The sequence below is a fragment of the Hermetia illucens genome, chromosome 3, assembly GCF_905115235.1.
Source record: "Hermetia illucens chromosome 3, iHerIll2.2.curated.20191125, whole genome shotgun sequence".
NCBI classification, from domain to species: Eukaryota; Metazoa; Arthropoda; class Insecta; order Diptera; family Stratiomyidae; genus Hermetia; species Hermetia illucens.
Window position 1 is genome coordinate 159,525,397 of NC_051851.1, and position 24,390 is coordinate 159,549,786.

General features: G+C 44.0%; 1 protein-coding gene across 5 annotated transcripts in view; it reads right to left on the minus strand.

Annotated features, from left to right (window-relative positions):
- The window catches only part of LOC119651975 (semaphorin-1A), a 499,683-nt gene that overhangs the window by 432,883 nt on the left and 42,410 nt on the right, over positions 1-24,390 (minus strand). The gene's annotated exons all lie outside the window — the stretch shown is intronic.

The window sequence follows — 24,390 nt, forward strand, 5'->3', positions numbered from 1 at the left end:
CAGCTCACAAAGATCACCCGCAGATTATTATTTTCCGCCAGCCTAAAATTCATTTAAGCATTTCAAGGTTAATATAGAAAACTTTCTAATATCTCGAAAAAAAGTTCGTTCACCTTTGTTGTTGTTGTTTACACATAACTCTAAATCATGTTGCATATTGCGAAATGCAATTCAAAAGCTTGTTTCTGGCTAAAGTGAAGTGCATATGAATGCAATCATGAGAAAGGTGGATGCAATTTTTGCTATTGTCACAGACGTTGAATTTTGAGGTGAAGGTCGAGAGCAAAAACAAAATTAACGGGGCATTGGGTAGCAGTGAAAAGGGCAACTTGGACTTCAGTTGCGTCAATCGTGCCTGCTGCTTGTACTTTTTCTATTTTTTTGCGGGTAGTTTTTGTGGTATAAGTACTGAATTGTACGCCATTTTTAGAAAAATTCAACCAATGTACCTTTTTGTGTAAACTTAAGTGACCGGCTGTAAATCCCCCTCTATTGAATTTATCCGCAGCCGTAGCGGTGGGATTGGTGAAAGTCCTTGAACTCTTCGGATGGGCAATCTGTATGTTGGTCATTTTAAGAATCATCATGTGCAAGGAGGTTTTGTTTGGGTATTTTTCCTTTAATTTCGCTATATTGGATGAACATGATGATTTTATAGTGGCTTCGATTTGACATTGGAGAGAAACATTTCAGAGGGATATGGTAAACTAAGTAAAAGTTGAATGGAGGAATTGGTGTACAAATGTCAAAATATTCGGAATATGTGTCGAGTTCGTGCTTGGCTCCTGCAGCCTAATTTCGGTGGCAATCCGGAGTAAGTGAAAAGTTTATTTAAGCCAGCACTTCGACTTCGCTCCAACTTCCGAATTTTCGATCGACTTCTTTTGCGCAAAGGTAGCATGATGCTACCCCCCGGGGATGGCTTAAATGTTTACTCGTTGGTTGAGAGTAAAGATTCCCCGAATGAAAGAATCGTCCGCGGAGCAGCCTAGCCAAGGATGAGCTGCAAGAATTTAGCGCACTGCATTGGCGACATACAGCGATATACCTCCCCATAGCCAGAGAAACAGCCTGATGCCGTTTGTCATATTACTTCTGGCTAACTCTCCTGCCTTGAAGCGTCATCAAATCAGATTATTAATTTCACCAACGGGAGAGGAGAGAAAAAGGAAATTGTTAGTTCAAGGAACCCCGTGTCATCCCTCCCCTCCACCGGCCGAACTATATCTTTTTTGCAACAAAGAGAACGCGAACGTAATGGCCAAAATAACGAATCCCATCTCACCTTGAATGCGTGTAAGACTAACAACTTCCGTGTCCACTTAAAACTGGGTAAAGAAAACCAAACACCTAAGCCGCAAATCCGCCGCGCAGTCCATCTGCCTCTTGTCTCGTTTTATCAAGAGGGTTGCCACTCATTTAGTGTACGTTGCTGTTCTTCACGGGGGACCACCTCCTTTGAGTTTTCCCCATTACGGTGATATATGGTTTAAGCTCGTTAACAAGAGGGCAACGAGGATCACTCCTGCGATCACCATCACAACCGGTTCAGAGACAATGTGGTAGACACATGCCAACCGCAAAGCTCATCCTTGAGTCGAGCGTCAATCCGCATTGATTTTGAGCCGATTATCAACTCGTCGATCGATGTGGGACGCAGGGCTGAAATTCTCTTTTTAGCCAGGATAACTAATTCGGATTTTTCCAGGGCAAGGTTGAAAGCATGAGGAACTATCCACCCGCTTATCCATCACAAAAATATGGCATATTTGGCACCGGTTCAACAGTGACACACTGCAACAATATCATCTGCATAACTGATCATGCGCGCCTCTTCTGGGATGTCGAGTCTTAGCAGATTAAGAATCGTTACAGAGGTCCGACCCTAGGGTAAATTCGTGAGCCACCTCCAACGTTATCTTTACCTCCCTCTGACGGTTTCTCAGAAAATCCCCTATAATCCGAGAGAACTCAGCACGTGATGTCTAGAGGATTGCCTAGTGTGCTTAGAATGTCTTTCACTTTTCACTGTTTTTCGAGCACTTTCCCATGTCCATGGCCATGTCAAGCATACAAAGTGGCCGATATATAGATGACAGTTCAGGGTCGTCTTTCGTTTTGCTAATCAGCACCTTTTATTTTCATTTTTTTCCTTTCATTTGCATTACTTCTTTTTAAATCGAGCATTTTCTCAAACTCCGCCATGCTATTAACATAGTATGCTGGTCCCAAGCCCAGGTAAAGGAGGAGGGTTTGAGGCAACGTACTCTGTACTATCCTCAGTAAAACAAAAATAAAATGCTGAGATCAGGGAAAGAGATAAATAGAGTATAGTTGGAGTTATTCTACTATGCTAAATCCTACCTGATCTCTCTTGGTGACAGGCCCCGCGACAGGTCGACCAAGAAAATGCATAGAATGTCGTTACAAACATGATGATCGGATTAAGTCACAGGCCTCGGAGAAATGCTAGGGCGTCCACCTCAGTCGACGCGGCAGGACGGGCCCCGGTCCTGTCGAGAAATGGGCAAGGGTTCTTGACGCATGGACGGCGTCAGGACGTAAGCAAGTTAGTCCGCACACAACGAACAAAACAAATACGTGTCTGCACGCTAAATGTTGGTACCCTAACTGGAAAGACGGAGGAACTCGCAAGAGCCCTTCGGAAAAGGTGCATTGACATCTGCGCTCTGCAAGAAACCCGATGGTCTGGTTCCAAAAGCTGCGACGTTGAACGCGAACGCGGTAAAAATGGCTACAAACTTCTCTATTTTGGTAACCCACACACTCAATATGGTGTTGGCATTGCCATCTCAGAGGGTTTCCGTGATGCCATTAAAGAAGTCGAACGATTTGATGATCGGCTGATGAAGCTCACCATTATATCAGCTGATCGCACTATTCACTTCTTCACCGCGTATGCACCACAGACAGGGCGACCTGATGCCGAGAAAGATGCCTTCTGGCAACTTCTCGATGAAAAGACTTGTCACGTGCCTGCTGACGATTACATAATCATTGCCGGCGACCTTAATGGTCATGTGGGTGAAAAGGCAGACGGTAACAGGTGCCATGAGGGAAAGGGGTTCGGAGCGCGCAACGAAGGTGGCGAGCGTATAATCGATTTTGCGGACACCCATGACCTTGTACTTATGAATACATGGTTCATCAAACGATTGTCTCATCTTCCCACATTTTATAGTGGGAACAATAAAACGCAAATCGACTATATTCTCATAAGACGTCAACATTTTACCACTGTTTCTGATTGCAAAGTCGTTCCCTATGAGACCATCGCACCTCAACATCGGCCGTTGATTGCTGTCCTGCGAATTAAGCCACCGATAAAACGGCGTGAGGAACGCACTAGCCCGCCGCGCATTAAATGGTGGCGATTTGGTGAGAAGAACGAAGAAACGGTCTCACTCATATGATTGCCAACCATTACTAATGTGGAAGAATCATGGAACCAAATGAAAGACACGATCCACAAAGCGGCCTCTGCAACCCTCGGGGTCACCAAGCCGGGTAAGCGGTACATCAACCGAGATACTTAGCTTTGGAATGATGATGTTGAAATGAAGGTCCGTGAAAAGAAACGCCTCTACCACAAATTTCTCGACGATAAAACGCCTGCTAATTGGCAAATTTATAAGAATGCCAACCGGGATGCAAAGAAAGCGGTCGCTGTCACCCGAGCGAACCATTTCAAAAATCTTTACGATAAACTGGACACTCGGGATGGCGAGAGAGATCTGTACCGACTTGCTAAAAGCCGTGATGAACGCACACAGGATATCGAGCACTTCTGTTGTGTTAACGACAAGAACGGTACTTTGCTTACTGATCGTCGAGCCGCGACGGATAGATGGCGAGAATACTTCGAGCAGATTTCAACTGAAGAATTTGCTCATCCTCCACTTCCACAATCATTGCCGACATTTGGACCAGTTCCACCAGTCAGCGCAACTGAAGTCGAGGAGGCAATAAAACAAATGAAATCGGGGAAAGCAACAGGACCTGACGACATCGCATCTGAGCTCTGGAAAGCGAAGAGCTGGGACCCAACACTGTGGCTGAGTGAATTCTTTAACCGGGTTATTCAGGAAGGAAGAACACCATCTGACTGGCAAGAAAGTACCACTGTTCCAATATCGAAAAAGAAAGGTAGTCCAGCAGAATGTTCAAATTACCGTCCGATCCGGTTACTTTCCCATACCATGAAGATTTTTGAACGCATTCTTGACAACCGTATTCGCGAAATCGTTGAAATAACCGTGAATCAAGCCGGATTTGTCAAGAACTGCGGAACTACTGACGCAATACACGCTGCGCGGTTACTCATGGAGAAACACCGTGAGAAGCATCGCCCTCTTTACATTGCCTTTCTGGATCTAGAGAAAGCGTTTGACCGTGTACCACACGAACTCATCTGGTATGCTTTACGACAACACTTCGTGCCAGAAGAACTCGTGCACTGGGTTCAATTGCTCTACCACGATCCGAAAAGTAAAGTTCGAAGTATGGCGGGTGTATCAAAATCGCTTCGTGTCTCTGTTGGAGTTCATCAAGGAAGTGCCCTCTCACCACTCCTCTTTGTCCTTGTTATGGACACCGTCACACGGGATATCCAACGTCCAGCGCCCTACACACTGCTTTATGCAGATGATGTTTTCCTAGCATCTGATAGCAAAAATGATCTCGAGCTACTTGTTCAAAAATGGAATGATCGCCTCATGCAACACGGTCTCAGATTGAATTTAAACAAAACTGAATTTTTGACGACCGATCCCCAAAGTCAAAGGGGTCAAAGGGTAGTATAGGTCCCGGGGCGAAACGTGGATTGGTACCCACGATGGAGCATAAAACCTGGGAAATGCCTGCTGAACCAACACCAACAGCTCTACTACCAAACCCTATCTCCACCTCCACGTGGTGACCGCTGGGAGCTCTTTCTTGACGAAAAGCTGCAGACGGAGAAGGATGAGGGCGAGTCTCCCGCGCCTAAAAACGGGACAAATTGTACCAACTGGTCCTCCAGGTTGGGGGTTGGGTAGGGCTGACAACCCTACACGGAAAACAACCGTTACGAAGCCACAACAGAAGCCTCGGATAGGATGGATATTAAAACGACGGACCCGGCAACGACAAAGAAACAACGATTTGCCCATTTTCTCATGGAACGTGCGCTCCCTGTACAGAGATGAAGCTGATAAGCAGCTAGCCGATACCCTGTCCCAATATAGGGCTGATGTAACAGCGTTGCAAGAGATGCGATGGACAGGGACCGGTTTCCTGGAGAAGAGCCACTACACCATATATTATAGCGGCCATCCAGTAAACCATGTGCTCGGAGTAGGTTTCTTAGTCAGCCAAAAAATGAAACCTGCTGTTATCGGCTTTGAAAGTATAAGCGAACGGCTATGCACTCTGCGCTTGCGAGGCAAGTTTAGAAATATAAGCCTCATAAACGTTCACGCCCCTACAGAGGAGACTGCAGAGTCGGAGAAGGATACCTTCTACGAGGCAGTAGAAAGAACCCTCGAAGCCTGTCCCAGATATGATATCAAAATCATACTTGGGGATTTTAACAGCCAAGTAGGGAAGGAGCCCGTATTCAGGCGATACGTTGGCTCCCATAGCTTACACGAAAAAACAAATGATAACGGACTGCGGACTATTCAATTAGCAGGGTCACACGAAATGGTTGTTGGAAATACCTGGTTTGCGCGGAAAGCGGTCCACAAACATACGTGGGCCTCTCCAGACGGGACCACTTTCAACCAAATTGACCACGTGTTGATCGAACGCCGCCACCTCTCAGCCTTGATGAATGTCAGAACATATAGGGGGGCCAATATAGACTCGGATCACTATCTCGTTGGCATGGTGCTCCGAGCTCGAATAACAATACCACCTAGAATCCCCTCTGACAATCAGGTGAGAGTGAACACTGAAGCCATCCACAACACAACCCTCCGCGACACCTATAAGAGGGAAATGGATGCCGCAATAACCGCAGTCAATAGAAAACCTGGAGAGGAAGCATCAACTAATGATCTTCACAACCACCTGAAGAACGTTATCATGGATACGGCCACAAATATACTTGGCCCCAGCCGCAAAAGGAGTCGGAACGGCTGGTTTGACGATGAATGTAAGCTAGCAACGGAACGTAAGAATGCCGCATACCGAGTAATGTTGCATTCTCAAAGAACGCGGGCACGCGCAGAGACTTATCACGAACTCCGTCGAGCGGAGAAGCGACTTCACAGACGGAAAAAGGAGGCCTGGGAGAACCAACAAGTCTGTGAACTAGAAAAGTACAGGGAGCAACCGCACCAGGCGCGGAAGTTTTACCAACAAGTCAGGAGGATGAAGCCTTATACACCTCGATGCTCATCCTGCCGAGACAAAGAGGGAAATCTGATTTCCGACAGAATGGGCATATTAGAGCGATGGGTTGAGTACTTTGATGAGCTACTGAACAACCAGAACATCGGCGAGTTGGAGGTCCCGCCAACTGAAGACGACGGACAAATACTGCCACCACCAAGTTTAGGAGAAACAGTCCGTGCAATTCATCGGCTAAAAAATCATAAGTCGCCAGGAGCCGATGGAATTACAGCCGAATTGGTTAAATATGGAGGCGACCAGTTACACCAAGTGGTTCATCAACTTGTGCTCAAGGTATGGGACAGCGAATCAATGCCTGACGATTGGCAGCGAGGCATAATCTGTCTCATACATAAAAAGGGAGATATCACACAGTGCAGCAATTATAGAGGTCTCACGTTGCTGAGTACCATCTATAAGATATTCTCCACTATCTTGCTAGGCCGGATAGCCCCATACGCCCAGAACATCATTGGCCCATACCAAAGAGGCTTCACTCCAGGCAAATCAGCAACAGATCAGATTTTCTCTGTGCGGCAGGCGATGGAAAAACTGTTGGAATATGGACAACAGTTGCACCATCTGTTCATCGACTTTAAAGCCGCCTATGATAGCATAGCCAGGGTAAAACTGTACACGGCCATGAGGGAATTCGGTATCCCGACGAAATTAATAAGACTGACTAGGCTGACCCTGACCAATGTGCGAGGCCAGATAAAAGCAGCAGGATCACTCTCAAGACCATTTGACATCAACAACGGTCTACGACAAGGGGATGCGCTATCATGCGTCTTCTTTAACCTGGCCCTCGAGAAGGTGATCCGTGATGCTGAGGTGAATGCAAGAGGTACGATCCTCTTCAAGTCCACCCAACTACTAGCCTATGCTGACGATATCGACATCATGGGAAGAACCACCCGAGACGTTCAAACTGCCTTCATCCAGATCGAGCAGGCGGCGCGAGATCTTGGGCTGCACATCAATGAAGGCAAGACAAAATACATGGTGGCAACGTCAGCACCGAAGACGAATCAACCAACAACATCAAACCGCACTGGTCAAACACAAGCACGAACAAGAATAAGGATAGGGGAATACAACTTTGAGACCGTTGACAATTTCTCCTATCTAGGGTCGAAAATCACAACCGATAACAACTACGATGATGAAATCCGAGCACGGTTGTTGTCAGCCAACAGAGCCTACTTCAGCTTACAAAGACTGTTCCGCTCGAAACGTCTCACCATAGGGTCAAAGCTCTTACTGTACAAGACTATGATCTTGCCAGTCCTCATGTATTCCTCGGAAACTTGGGTTCTTAGCAAGAAAAATTGCGCACTCTTGGCCGCGTTCGAGAGAAGAATCCTCCGAAGAATTTTTGGCCCCCTACATGAGGATGGACGATTCCGTAGCCTACACAATGACGAAATCTATGAGCGATACCATGACCGTCCGGTTGTGGATAAAATCCGGCTCAATAGGTTACGGTGGGCGGGTCACTTAATCCGTATGGATGAAGATGATCCCACCCGGAAAGTCTATAAGGGCAATATCTATGGTAGGAAAAGAAGACGAGGCAGACCCTGCCTAAGATGGAGCGATGGCGTGGGCCAGGACGCCAGACAGCTTTTAGGGATATCGAATTGGTGGACCTCGGCGCAAAACCGGGATGTCTGGAGTTCCTTATTAAGGCAGGCCTAGACCGGATACCGGTTGTTGCGCCGTTGATGATGATGATGATCCCCATGAAACAGGCACAATCACTGTCAGTGGCAGTGATCTGCCCAGAACTGAGCGATTTAAATACCTCGGGTCAACGCTATCAGCCAATGGAGAGCTGCGTTATGAAATTGCTTCACGCATAAACGCAACCTGGATGAAGTGGCGTTCCACAACTGGTGTCCTTTGTGATCGACGTATCAACGAACGTCTCAAATCTAAAATTTACCGCAATGTCGTCCGTCCAGTCGCTCTCTATGGTTCTGAGTGTTGGCCGACTATAAAAGACAATGAACGGCGTCTCGCGGTAATGGAGACGAAGGTGCTACGTTGGACTAGTGGCGTCACACGTTTAGATCACATCCGAAATGAGGATATCCGCGATCGTTATGGGGTCGCACCGATCGTAGAAAAGTTGCGAGAGAGGCGTCTTCGATGGTATGGTCATGCAATTCGTGCAAACGCGAATTCACTTGCCAAGATTGGTCTGAACATCGAAGTCGATGGTAAGCGACCAAAAGGCAGACCTAAGCAACGGTGGCTTGATACGCTGGATGGGGATTTGAAAGCCTCGAGATTGCACCCATTCGATAGAGCCAAATGGCGAAGCCGATCACGACGAGCCGACCCCGCTTGTGAACGGGACAAAGGCTGAAGAAAAAGAAGAAGAAATCGAGCATTTTCTCACCTCCCTCTTATCGCTGCGTGATTTTTATTGAATTATATTGAAGTGAATCACAACTATTTTTTTTATTTATTTAAGGACTTCCCCTCCCCAGGATTCAACACAAAAAGGGGGCGTCCTTCTCTATTATGGCCTGAGGATGCCAAGGGAGAACACCAAAACATCTGCGGCAGGAGCAGCACCATTGAGAATGCGATACCTCGTGGATTACCCTCTCTACTACGACACTCAGGCCCGGAGTTTTGCGGCTGCATGCACGCGGTCGCACTTTTACTTTCTTTTGTTTTTAATTTCAAGCTTTAGCTCGCGTGTTTATCTTCCGACAAGTTCGGGCGATATCCCAATAATTATTTGTTTCTCAGTTTTCCGTTTGGACCCACGCATCGCTATAAGGACACGTGAAGTTTTGTTAAATGATACGTGATGGACTGAAGTGACCACATTCCCAAGCCTGGCTAGCAAAGGGACAAGCAAACAAGCGAGGAGAAGCTTCAGTATTTGCGGGTAGAACTTCACGGCGAATTTCGCCAACTTTTTATGATTTTTGAACAGCTCCTTCCTCTTGGTCATCTCCAGCCACTCGGAATGGTATTTATACCATCGACGAATTCCACTTTGTCATTATGAGCTCACCAAAAGATAGCCAAAGGTCATCAAACGGGAACGGATTATATTTTATTAACTGACCTTTTTTCTTTAAGGAAATAAGTGATTTTAAAAGGCATAAAAAAAATCCAATGAGTTTTTAATTAAGCAAAGAGTTGAATGTTCCAGAACAAAAAATTACTTTAATTGCGGATAGAAAAACTATCTGAATATTCTATCTCTCTATCAACTCCAGCTATTAGCAAAATCACATAGGAAACACCCAAACGACACGCAGCTCGCAAAGATCACCGGCAGATTATTCAGGTAATTTATCTTTTAAGACTTTCTGTTTTCCGCTACTCCAATTAAATCCACAAATTCCTTCACCAGTAAAGTTGATAACTTAGTTCTGCAAGTTTTTGGCAACTTCCGCTTATTTACCTCGAATCCAACAGTACCTGGCTCTTAGTCAGTACATTACGTAACATCATTACACGACTACGGAACACATAAGCACCGAAAAGCTATCATTATACTCCCAAGATATTTTTCCGCTAGTTTCAACAACCTTTGGGCGGCTTCCTGTGGATTTTAGTCTTCCAATTTAATTGAAAATTCCTGCACATTTTCATATCTATGCCATTCACCTGAATTATGATACCAATGCCATCCAGCTATACAGAGACGCTGAGCATAGATATGCAGGAGCTCAGTGCACATATGATGCCAATGATTAATCTTTCATTAAGCTCTTAAACGCCCACTATCCCGTTATAGCACTATGCTTGTCTTATTCTCAACATCACCATTAAACAACACCCTGCGGTTTTCCGCCTCGATATATGCCGATGAAAATTTTAATAGCATCGCAATTTCATCTTACTTCCACCCGAACATTTGCTTTCGTCCTTGCACCATTTCACCCCTGTTTCGTGCCCTCCTTTACCTTTACATCGGATACTCTCGAAAACTTTACCATGGAGTTTCTGAATTTACGATTTCTCTAAAGTCTGTAATACATGACTAAACAATGGTACTACACGCAAATCACACAAACTGCTGAAATTAGGGAGGGCGGCAGGGATCTGCCCTTCCTTGGCGCTACAAGAGTGCTAAGGGTGCTGTAATTATGAACATGATAACCGAGTTGTCAGAATACTGGCACGCCAACTGCTCAACGAGTGATAGTGACGATGTCCTACATTTGATTTTCCGAGAGAGAGTCCTTGCGCAACTTCAGACTGGGATGCGAGTAATCCCGCAATGTTCTGTATTTTAGCTGGAAGACAATTTTAGTGTGCGGAATTGTAGATTGTCTTATCTAGCGCGGAAACCTTGGAATTAGAAATTCTCGGGAAGAAAGGGTGAAAAGTTCCCAAGTTAGATAGGCACGAGGGAAATTGATATGATTTTTTTTTAAAGAAGATTTTGTCAAGTCTTCCAGTTTTGGGGCTGTTTTTGTTGTTTTATCTTCCAAGAAACAAAACACAAGAAAAGTTTGTTTCAAATAAAAGTTTCGGGGCCGCAAAATGTTCCCAGTGAATTCGCCGTTTCTCAGAATAAACATATCTTCTGAAGGAGCTGAATATAAATTCATGGTAATAAATTCGATCGAATGCCAACCCTTTGGGGAAGACAAGTTTTTGTGTAATTTCAAAGGTCACCAGCCGACCACTGAGATCAAATACCAATTTGACACTTTCATTAGGCAACAGGGGACAATCCGATCGGTCCCAGAAAAGTAACATTTGGCCCTAAAGGGCCCAGACCGATGTTCAAAGTATCAAATGTCTTGGCAGACATACTCCTCTCTCCTTACGGAATCAACTATTAATTCAACTCATTTATAAGGTTTCTTGGGCAGACCGTGGAGTAAATGAGGTCTAACCCAACGTATAAACTGTAGACGTGCGGTTAATGCGGTCTTTCAGGCGAGAAATAATTATTGAACTACATTTGGGTTAATAGTATTCGCTCATTGCCCGGGCGATTGATGAGGGTTTCAGTTGGGCTCAGTTTTCCATTCAGGTGGGAATAGATACGTCTTGAGGCCTTCATCTATGTGTATGGTTTCGAAAGCAGCTTTGTATCTATGAGTTTTCTTGCAAACAATCTGGTCAGCACCACCCACCAACCTGTACCCTCTCCTGAAAGAACGGTTTATAATTTCAGGAAATTGAAATGTATTGAACTAGTTAGCGTGTGATATCTTAACGAGGGAAAAAGGTGCGCCATTTGTGCCAGGTCCCTTGGTATTCCTTACCATTGCCACTGTCTTAGTTCTCATTTCATTAATTCAACTGCATGTGAGCGCCTATGGCCACGTATGTAGCCTCTGTTTACCTCCATTCTAATTAGTGAAATTGAAATTCCACTCAACGATTTTTCTCTATGCGCCGTATTTACATCCACCAATGGCTTCCGCATAGAATGAAATGGATAGTAAGTTGGTTTTCCGCTTATTTCTATTTATTTTCCGCTTAAGCTTCATTAGTTAATTGCTTGTTCGATTCTTAAACGTTTCACTGGAAAGTTTATGTTGCTGGTTGCCTTCGAACTTGATTAGAACTTGGAGTAGAAAAAATTGCTTGGATGGGTTCAGATTTTCAAGGAGAAGGAAAATATCAAATGCCGGAGGTTAGATACTTGATGGATAGGTGATCCGGCTGAGAGAGTACGCTCGAGGTGACCGTGATTGTAAGATTAAGATTGAGACTGAGTTGGAATGTAAGCTGAACTATTTTAGTGCTAAATTTTCTTGTTAGAAGGTTGGAAAGCGTGTGAATATGCGCATCAAACCTTTAGATTTTCATTACCACACCTGGGCGAAACACCTCCTTCTTCCGCATTTCAAATTCCTACTTCCTATCCCAACGACTGGTAGTGAAAAAGGGAGTGACACGACTAAGAGTCCTGGCGGCCAAAAAGGAGAGACGCCTTTCGGAAAAGCGTCCACGAGGAAAAAATGGCAAGCTACGAACTGCGCGACACCCCTTTTTCAGTAAACAAGTCGGGAAACCGGAAGCTGGACGCTTCAGGTACGAAAGGTTTTGTGTATTTCTTAGTACGTAGCACGTAATATATCCATATATTATGTGAGAGTATCTACTTTCGGGTGATATTGACATTCATAGTCTTCAATTTTCAAAGAAGCAACAAATTTGAGGTATTATAACTTTGTTAGTAATAGTGCCATTTCCACCAAACTTGGTAAGATCATGATATCGGCATGGAAGGTATTTCGGAGCCCAGGCACCATATAGTGGCAGCCTCCTGATTTTTTTCAGATTTTTCGGTTTGGTAGTTTCTGAGAATGGCCCCCTTAAAGAAGTGATCACTTTCAACCCCCCGCGCTCCCCACCCTTCAAACGAATGTCAAAACTAAGATCGGCTTTGAAAAGTACTGATCGGAATGACCCCCTTAAGGGGGCCATCCCGTGTGAAGGCCGTTTTTTTTTGCCTTTTTTTGAAAAATTATTTTGAAGGAATGGATAAAGGTAGAAACGTGATTTTCACCATATGTTTATCGATATCTCTGGTATATGTGATAAATTTTTTAGCTTGATATCGTTGCTAGTTTTCGGAATACGTGGCAATTTATGCATCCATCTCCAAAAAAAGGTGTTTTTCTGCTGCCACGCTGTAGGGTGCTGTGTTTATCTGAGGAAAAAAAACTAAACGGCATTTTAATGTGGACAATATTCCACGATCCGCAAACTAGGATAATTAGAAAATATTAAAAGGTAAATTTTAAATTTAAACTTAATTTTTTGGATTTTGGTTTTTACGGCTTTTTTTATGAATAAAAAAAAACGACCCGTCCGATTGCAATTATCCTAGTTTGCGGACCGTAGAAATATGTATTAAAGAAGTCGTGAAAATTTCAAAGAATTTGGTTGGATAGATTTTGAGCTATGGTGGCAGCCGATTTTCAAGATGCAGTTTCGAGAAAAACGCATTTGAAAATTTAAATGTGATTATCAACAGTAAAATTTTAACTCACTATTAATCTGCTATACCTGGTCCATAGAGAGCACCCTCCGTTTTTTCAAAAAAGTCTTATAAGACCGATTGTTGCTCTCTGATTTCAATTTTGGCTCTTTTAGGGAGGTCAGTCGATCGTCGTTCGGACCGCCAAATTCGCGCTTCATTACAGCGGTCGACATAAACCTGACATATGTGACCAACTTGACATTCCATTGTCACTAGGATTTTGAGAATGCCACTGAATCCTTCATTGAAAAAAATTACAGCCAGAAAAGTGGCTATTTCTACGACCTTGGCCCCAGAATGAAGGTGTTTAGGAGCGAAAGTCCAGATCAATGCATTTAACGACTCATTGTTATTCCGGGTCTCTGCTCCTAAACATCTGTTCAAGAGATCATCTGGTGACAAATCTTCGTAGATTGGTTTGATAACTGTTTGAACTTCTTCAGTCAAAGGTGCCTTATCGTGGTGGAAACTATCCAGTTTTCCTTCAGCTTCCGCTTTGCGCCATTTGCACCAACTGTCCTCGCCTGCTGGACAATTTTGATGCTGAGGATTTTCGTCTGTAGAAAATTTATGGAAGAAAGTTTCCCAAATTTCTTCCTTTATTCCTTCTATCGAATTTGTGTGTCGACGAATAGCTAGCTCAAAAAATGTAGTGAGGTCGTTAACCTTATCAGTAAGTTTTCCAGCCCCTTTTCCACCAATGCCTTTGTGATTCTTCTTTGCATTTCTAAGCCGCGTTCCCATTCTTTTCTCGACATGTCCTACGCATTCCTTTTTTACTACTACGTATATTTTATTATTTGCAGAAATGCCGGAGAAAACTCCAGCAAAATCCAATATACAATATACAAAACTTGTCGCAATTGGAACATCCATGTTCATGCTTGCTAAAAGTTTGTTTGCTGATGTTGATGCGAAGTCCTTTTTCTTCTTTGATAAGTATCGATTCCCATGAAATTCTCGTTTTTTAGTGCGAGCATGACGTTGAACGGTAAAGCGATCTCCCTTCGTACGATCCATTTAAAAAAATCACTGAACACACAAACAGCACAATAGTTACAACAAAATATAACTGAGTATAGCTTGAAAGCCTTTTAGTGCTCACTCTAGACTGGATTATCCTTTTTATTCCAAACAGCAAATAAGTTTAGACAATTGATTGGTTTTCCACCTTTTTATATTTATAGCTGTATGCGAATTTATAAGGCTCAGGTAAAAAACTAACAGGTAAAAAAAGATTTGACGCTCGTTCTCATCGAGTACTCTAGCCGCGGCTGCAAACTCCTTACCTGTTTAACACTGTAATATCTGAACGACTCGGAATATCGGAAAATCCCTTTGCCCACATATTCTCCACTATATATAGATACAATTCACGCAAAAAAAAAAATCGATTTCTCCAACCCGACACACGAGATGACCCCCTTAACAAAATACAAGTCGAGAACCGGAAGCTGGACGCTTCAGGTACGAAAGGTTTTGTGTATTTCTTAGTACGTAGCACGTAATATATCAATATATTATGTGAGAGTATCCACTTTCGGGTGATATTGACTATGAAGTCTTCAATTTTCAAAGAAGCAGCAAATTTGAGGTATTATAACTTTGTTAATAATACTGCGATTTCCACCAAACTTGATAGGATCATGCTCTATATTATAGCCTATATCACTACAAAATTTTATGGTACTAGGATGAACTTAAGGGGGGTTTCTAACCAATTACAAAAAATTGTAGTAATATACTATAATTAACTTTATTTAAACGGATATCGGCATGTAAGGTATTTCGGAGCCCAGGCACCATATAGTGGCAGCCTCCTGATTTTTTTCAGATTTTTCGGTTTGGTAGTTTCTGAGAATGGCCCCCTTAAAGAAGTGATCACTTTCAACCCCCCGCGCTCCCCACCCTTCCAACGAATGTCAAAACTAAGATCGGCTTTGAAAAGTACTAATCGAGACCTTTAATTTGATACCCCACATGACTATATTTGATGAAAAAAAATTTTACACCCCCCTTTTGCATGTATGGGGAACCCCCATTAAATTCGACGTAAAACGATGTAATTCACTGTATGCGTGAGCGTTCACAGTTCCCACCTTTCTACCAAATTTGGTGTCAATCGCTATAACCGTCTCCGAGAAAAATGCGTGTGACGGACAGACAGACAGACGGACAGACAGACAGACAGACGGTAAACCGATTTTAATAAGGTTTTGTGTTTACACAAAACCTTAAAAAGGGTGACGAATCCCCCAACCAGGCGGAAATACAAGTCATCTTACCAGAGAGGATGGACTTCATTTGAAAGACAAGAGTAGATGAAGAAAGGCTACTCAAGAAGTGCGGGGCGCCTTACGTAAAAATGAAGGCTGCTACTATCGTTCAGGGAAACATCTCCTTGAATGTCAAAAATCGCATATGGAGGAAGAATATCTGATGGACTGTATTGCACAAAGGAGAACCTTCTGAAAGAACCGAAGAGGAGCTGAGTAGTGCAATTCCTTGTTGCACAAAACCAAAGGGGGACAAGCAATCTACAAAATGTGGCAAAGGAAAAAAGAGGGTGTATCTACCGACAAGAACGCAGCAAGATGAATTCCGCGAGGTCGTAACCAAAACGACTAAACAGCGTTGAAAAAAGGAAAAAACTAAAAAAACAACCTAAGTTGAATGGCGACGGCAGGGAGTCCACTGTAACAAAGTCGAGGTCGACTACGATAAAAAAAATAGCATGTATCTACCGACAAGAACACAGCAAACAGAATTCCGCGAGGTGGTAACCAAACCGATCAAACAGCGTCGAAAAAAGGAGAAAACTGAAAAAAACAACCACTATAGCAAAGCCAACGTCAACTACGATAATAATGAATTTAAGGGAAATACGATGTCCTTTGGGAACTTTGATCCCTCACGTGTCATTTTTACAAAATCGACTTGTCTGTACCGTTGCCATCTAAAAATAACGCAACTAACAAGGAAGTTCGCAACGGCCTAACGAAATAAACCAGAACGCGAGCTAAACCTGGAAAAATCTTCGCTTTTCCTGCCTCAGATGGTTATTGAGGCGCGGCCCCTAAGGTTCTCTCCCATCCTTGAAATCATCAGGCCATTATTTGGAGGATGGGACTCTCACACAGTCTGGTTCAAACCATGCAGAGGTACATCATCCTGCATACGTGCTTGATGTTGTGGGGTGTTCTCGACGGATTCTCCCATAGATCAACCACCGACCACCACCGCCAGTGCCTCTTTATAATTTAAGTAGGTAGGATCACCAGAGCCCAAATGCTTGGCAATTAGTGTTAGTATTAGGTAAAATCCGACATCTGCCGGGATTGTGACAACTAGACAATATTTTAATTTATTAATAATTTACTAAAATTCGAAATAAGAAAAATAAAGTGTTTATCACAATTGGTGCTGTGCAAAAAGTGGAATTAAACCAATCGAAATATTTCAAGGAGTTAGTAAATAGTGCAAAAGGATTACAAGTATTTCAGCACAGTCAAGTGTAGTGTACTCCGCATATGTTGGTTCATCGTTGGAAGTACCTTTAAGAATTATTCAATTAACGAAGAGTCAACTTTTCGCTCCATTTCTTCAACAAAGGCAACGCTGTTTTGACAGCAACCATCACTGCAGTTGATCCAACAGATTCACATTTCGGTAAACGATTACAACACCTCAAGCCTATTCAGGATCGATATTCAATGCAAGTCCTTTTACAAATGCAACATTAGTATCCGACGAAACCATTGTTTGGGACAACAACTACAAGTTCATTGCCTTTGGTGCCGTTGAATTTTACAAGGGCCGCAACAGTTGCATCAAAAACTGACTCCTCTACCTTGGGATTCTGTTGCACCACGACAAGAGCCTTTTAAACTAGCCCCTAATCCAATCTGATCACCCATCGGCCGCCTCAAGGCATCTGAATATTCGAGAATCGTAGACGAAGCCGGCACTTCAAGAACTCTGGGAAAAGGGTATAACCAAACAAGCTATCCACCAGTTACTGTTCTGTCAGTAACCTACCCAGAACTGAGCGTTTTAAATATCTCGGATCCATGAAATTTGGCGTGTGTATGCGAAATATGGTTCTCTACTAGTACGAAATTTGGTTGTCCTAGGATGAACTTAAGGGGGATTTCCAGTCAATTTATAAAAGTTGATAATATACTATTAGTAAGTTTATTTGAGCATATATCGAATTGGGACATATTTTGAGGCTTAGATTTCCTCTAAGCGCACACTTGATTTTTTTCGGATTTTTGGATTGGGTTGTTTCCGAAAATGAATCCTGCCTCACTTTAAGTGTCTATATTTTGACCCCTTACTCGCGCACTTTGCAATTCACGCCAAAACTAATATCGAATTTGAAAAATACTTACCGAGACCTTTCATTCGATATCCTACACGACTATATGACTATGGTGAAAAATTTAAATTTGCAAATCCTTCTTTTGCATGTATGGGGAGCCCCCCTTTAAACTGTACCATAGTTCCCATCTGTCCACCAAATTTCGGTCGGGTCGGTTTAGCCGTTTTGGAGAAAAGTGCGTGTGACAGACAGACAGTGCATCGATTTTAATATATGTTTTGTTTTACACAAAACCTTAAAAAATATTTTTTTTCTCTTTCTTGTTTTCTTTACTGAGTCTTCCCAGCGCCGCTCACACTCTGACCAGAAATTTTCGGAAGGCACACTTCACTCCACCAAACTAAAACTCCACCACAAATCACTGCAAGATTTTTCCAGCGAGAAACTGAGGAAATTCATGACATCAGCAGAGCAAAGCAAGCGCCTCCTTGACAAATGTTTTATCGTTCGTTAATCACGTCCACCTTGCAACATATGGTTTCTTTCGGTTTCGTCCTGCCGCCTCACGCCCATGTACAAATTTCCCAAAGCTTCGTCGTCGTTTTAAAACACATATTTATAACTAAAAAGTAGAAAAGATCGTCCGTCGTCACAACATCGAAAATTATCCACCGCTAATTCATAAAACTCTTTTCGACTACGCCTCTACGACATCCATCTCCTCGCCCGCCAACTTCCTTTCCACTCCTCTTCTTTTTCGCCTTTTATAGCCAGGAGGGATTATTCTTTATCCTCGAAGGCGGAACGTGGACCAACTCAAAAAAAAACTTTCATCACCTCACGGCTCCTTGTCGAGCTTGGATTGAAGACCGATAAAAAAAGTATGTTCTGCGAGACGGCCCAAAGGATTCTAGGCACAAAAGCAGGGGTTTCCATCCTAGAATGTAAATCCTCGAAATAAAGGATTTGGGTTGTCTCACTACCACAAAAGAAGTGGAGGAAGCGATAAAAAGGGATTACCCAGAAGTGAGCAATCTTAAGGTGGGAGTTACATCTGTCAACTCCATAGGACAAAAATTGGTCATTTTGACTGCCCCTGAGAAGTCAGCGAGCCCACTTCTTCATTGCAGGAAAATATAGATCGACCTGCGAAAAGCAGCACCCGGTCAAAAACCGAAAACGTGTGAATCAGCAAAATGTGTCCTTCGCAAGGACCGCGTCCTGGCAGAAAAAAGGTCAGGCTCACATTTCTGGTTCGAGTACAAAGAAGAGTTACAGCCAAACCAAAATCCGTGTCCAGATAGCTGAGTGGTTAGAGCACAAAGCAGTCATACGGAAGGTCGCGGTTCAAATCTCACTGGTGGCAGTGGAATTTGTATCGTGATTTAACGTAGGATACCAGTCGACTCAGCTGTCAAGCCAGGTCAGTCAAATCAGGGTAATAATCTCGGTCGGGCTCCATGGTGATCACATTGCCTGTGTTACTGTAGTGTACCGTTGCGGTCTTGAATGAAGTGCTTTAACACACCCAGTATGGATTGTTGCGCCAACGATCGTTATTTATTATTAAAAGCCAAGCACCATGATCCATATTCAGCAAGCAAACATGAAATAGGAGTGCAACTGCTCAACTGCGACCTGATGGGGCAGACGGTGCAAGAAAGAAGAGCTGACTTGTTGTTTCCCAGCGAGCAGTACCGAGGTCACTATCGTGATATGGGGATATATCTGGTACTGATGCCTTCTTGGTGAAAGATACGGTTAACTTGCGAGTGCGAGTCGAGGTGATGACTTTGTTTGAGTGAAGTTTTTCAGCGTTTACCTCACACCGAACGAATCTATATCGGCTTTTCGAAATAGGCTCGCCGCCTTGGAGGATGAGGTTGGAAACAAGGAAAGGAGAGTTTTGTCCGAGGAGACTTTAACGCCAAAGTCCTCGAATAGAACATGCTTCAACCAGATTCAGGAGACACACGGATTTTGGAGATTGCCGCTTGGACACTATCTTAAATATCGGTAGCACTCCGACACTCCGACGCCCTGTACATCTCCTTCGCAGTGACAGCCTCCTAATTTTTTTTTCAGATTTTTCGATTGGGCAGTTTCTGAGAAATGATCACTCTCGACCCCCCGAACACCCCACCTTTCCAACAAATGTGAAAACTAAGACCGGCTTCGGAAAGTACTAATCGAGACACAAAACCTTAAAAAGGAAAAAGAATTCCGCCACTAAAACAGGCAGAAAGTACGCTAGTGACACGAGCTAATCAACGACTTTTACAGAGAGTCGTGGAGTCTTGTGTATAAGCTGGTAACCAAAGAAAGAAATCGTGAAGGTCTTTTTTATGTTCACCACATCCGAGGTGACGTCGATGTGGTAATGAGTACTGAGGAATGTTCACTCGTCCCTGTAAAGGAACCAAAGGAGACAGTCTTGTCCATGAAAGACAAAAAAAGTACCAGGTCCGACTGGTATTCCTAGCGAAATTTTGAAACTGGAATGTAAATGCAAGCAGCATTTGCTACTCAGCGCATTAAACGCATGTTTGACAGCTTTCAGAACCAGGGAGTTTTTTTCGGGGCGCCCTTCAATTTTTCAACAGGGGATGACCGCCACAATTCTTCAACCTTATTAGAAAGGGGGGATACTTTTCTTCCTCCTGGATATCCTCTGTATCCTTTCCCTCAAAATTCTCAATGTATCATCTTGCAAAATGCCCCTCCATATGCGGTTGAATTCCGTTGCAGTCCTTTATATGTAAGGACGACGACTTTCCGAAAAGCTTGCACTCCTTCTCCACTGTTCATCAAGTCGACGATCATCTTGAGATAGTAGGCTCTATTGCACGGCATCAATAATAGAAATGTCGCCCTTAATGTGTGATCTATATACTGTCACGGAACCTTTTGATGACCACTGGAGGAGTTTTTCTTACGCCAGGTTATGGTGATTTGCAACATCATCCATAGTAGGTGGATTTTCCAAACTACTAGCGGTTGTCTGTAGTATATTGATAATTATTCCATTTCCAAGGAAAAAGTCGAAAAAATCACCAGCGATGTTGATTTGAAAATAAATTCCAAATAAATGTTAAACTTACAGAACCCATGTCCATCAATCAATTTTTCTTGTGCTCACCTGAAAAAGAATAAAAAAATCGGTTAATATCACAACTCAAACAAAAAATTTAAACAGAAAGCATTACACGCTGTGAGTTGGGGTTTAAGAAAGTCTCCCCTGCTTGTCGTAAAAGGCAAAGACAAGGCAAATTTCTGGCCTACCAACGTGCAAATTTCGTAACCTTACTGCTCTTAAACTGGGGCCCGATTTCTGACAGAATACTACAAGACTTCGGCCCAGGTTAAGGAGCATCACACCTGTAAAGTGCTATGCACAAGCGGAAAATTCGAAAAAAGTGGAGCAGGCAGGAACCTTCCAGCCATTGCGCGCTGTTCAGAGGATGCTTCCAAAGATGACGTTGTGACCGAGATGGGTATTCTGAATGCCAAGGTTAGCTCTGAGAATGCTTTGCTCGGACATGGAATGGCGATAATGGTGGGAGGTTTGTGGAGTTCCGCAGCTTCCACCGTCTCGTCATTGGGATCACATAGTCCAAGCACAGAGCTTATCATATAAACAATCAGACTGACCACTTTTCGATTAGCAGTAGATTTAGGAATTATCTCTTGGATGTGCGTAATAAGAGGGGCGCTGACTGCGTTAGATGGTAGTTCAATTTTCCATGCTTGCGCTCAATCCATCTGTCAATACACGGGATCAGTGTATGGGTCCAGCGGATTTTCTCGGAATTATCCCACCGTTGCTGCCATCTCCTTCTTAGTACCTTTTAGGAAGCCCGCAGTCACTTCGGCCGGATTCACCCTCCTTCTCCGGTAGAGACAGTGTGCCTCATTCGCCAGGAGATCTATGGGAATCATCCCCGCTATAACACATACTGCCTCACCTGATACCGTCCTATATGCACTGCACACCCTCAGCACGATTTGCCGGTATGCCGACCTCACCCTTCCTTAGTTTACTGTGTTAATCAGTGCGCACGCCCATACAGGAGTCGCACACAGTAGGATAGATTACAACACCCCTGCGAAAACAGCCGGCGACTAGATTTTAACCCCCAATAATAGGCATCATCCTTGCTAAAGATAAGCTAGCTTTTGCTGCCTTTTCGCGCGCATAGTACAGGTGCCCCTTGAAGCTCAACTTAGCATCGATCATTACCCCCGGGTATCCAATGATTGATTTTGAAATCACCTCGTGATTACCAACCAGGATTTTGACAGTGTTTGTTTTTCCTGCGATTGGTAATAAAGACCGCACCCGTCTTATCTTCCACCAGGTCCAATTTCACCATTTGGAGTCATGCTTTGATGACGTGAATGGTTTCGCTTGCATACAACTTCACGTCCTGATGGTGTTTCGCAACTACTACCACTGCCAGATCGTCTGCCGAACCAATCAATGTTGCCTCCTTTGGCATGTGGAGCCCGAGCACTCCCGTCTTACATTATCTTCCACAGCAGAGGCCCCAGCAAAGAAGCTTGGGGAACACCTGCTATCACAATATATTCCTTCGGCCTGTCATCCGTCTTGTACCAAAAAAGTCTCTACGAAAGGTAACTCTCGATTATCCGAGCTAACTAACTAGAGACGCTCAGTTTAGCTAAGGTGCCCTTAATCCAACCCCAATTGACCGAGTTAAGGGCATTCCTGAAATCCAGGGTCACCACCGCGCAGCACGTACCAACAGCCAATGCCTCCCGGCTGTAGACCACGCTCTGCGAAACCCCTACTGTCTTTCCGATAGACCACCCGATAGCTCGCCGAACGGAAGCAGCCTGTTGAATATTACCCTCTCCAACATCTTCCCTAGAGTATTTAAAAGGCAGATATAGCGATATGAAGAGGATGTGCCGGGTGGTTTTTGGGGCTTCGGTAGCAGAACCAACTTCTGCCTTTTCCACTGCGCGGGAAACACTCCTTCTACCATGCACGATTCAAACTTATCAACCACACGGGCCTAATTTTAGCTGCCAATTTCAGGGCTTTGTTCGGAATCGTATACAATCCCGGAGCCTTATTATCCCCAATTCGTCCACAGATCTCCCTTAATTTCTCCTCGGTAACCTCTGGGATTGTGAAGACGTCCTGTAGAACCGTTCATTGAAGTCCACTTTCCTTCTGTTGTGGAAAAAGAATTGCGATTATTTTCAACAAGAGTCGTGGGCACATCACTTTGAGTGATTTTTGTCCACGAATTTTTTTCATTACAACCTTGTTTGCAGCGCCCCACGGGTTCGTATTTGCAACAAGGCGCAACTGTTTGTAGCAATTCCTTTTATTTTCCCGTATAGTCTTTTTAAGGCTGCTTCGAAGATCGCCGCCAGGAATGTCTCTTTCTCGAAAGCTCCAATGGACCACACAGCTATCCTGGTTTTTCCGCTTTTGTTGCTCACTCGACTCTCGCCCCTCCGTTCCTGAGGTCTCTAATATCCAACAGCATCTCCTAATATTGCGCTAATGTTACACTGTAGATATGGATGCCGTTGACTTTTCCCCTTACAAAGCCGACTCCTGGGAATACCATCGTTTCTTGGATGGCTTGCTGTACACATGCCCATGTCGCTGCGTTTCCCGATGAGTCTTTCACGCACATACCACCAATGTAATGTCGGTACGGTTCACATATTACCGCCACGTCTCCATTCGACTCTCGAACGGTTTGCGAGAGTAAGTCTTGAGCTGCCTCGCAATGGTTGAGGTTGATTTGTCTCAACCAAATTTGTCCCTTCGATTCAATTCCTTCCTATATGCCGGGCATCTGGATATCGACGGTCGCTGGATACCGACGGCCGGGAGCCCGCTTGCCCACTCCCAAAAACCGCCAGTACTGGGTTTCCGAAGCCCTGCACCGTAAAAAAATAACCTTTCTCACCCTCCATATTTGGTTTGATTTCTGGGTGTCCTTCCCAAAGCCAATTTTTATCCACGGGTGGGCGTTTACTTCCCACCTACCCTTCCTGCACATAAGCATGCCCATACATGCACATCTCCTGATATGTGCATGTACATGCCCACAAGGCATCCACCGAGCGTTCCCTTATCCCCCCGAAGGGACACGCCTGATGGGAGATTTGGCAACTCCACTCAGACTAAACCTTAAAGAATGCCTTCTAGGCATAAGTATGGGGATAAAAGTCGTTGTTGGATTTTAACTTTGGAAGCTTTGAAAGCTAAGGATTAGCCTACAGAGATGCGGATTGAAGTTGAGGTTTCCAAAAAGCTTAAGAGCGAATCCATACTGCTGGCAGGCAACGATTGAGACTTCTGGTTGAAACCCCCAACGGAGGGGTTGATTGGAACACTCCCCGGTGGTGTTGAGGAGGTAGTGGTTGTTATTTAAGGAAAATATGGTGGAAGTGCTTGGAGCTTGTTTTTTAGGACAATGGATGGGATTTTTAGATGCCATGATTAATGCCAGTATGAGAACATGTGTGGGATGTTTCCCCAAAAATCCAGATAATTGAGAGAATGTGTGGATTGTGTGTGGTAGACAAATATGATTAATTGGAGCCGAGAAATGGCAGACACTGGTTTCCAAGCCTTCACTACAAATGCTCAATTGTGGCGAGAAAAAAAAGCTGGAGCGACGGCGGACGAGGAGAA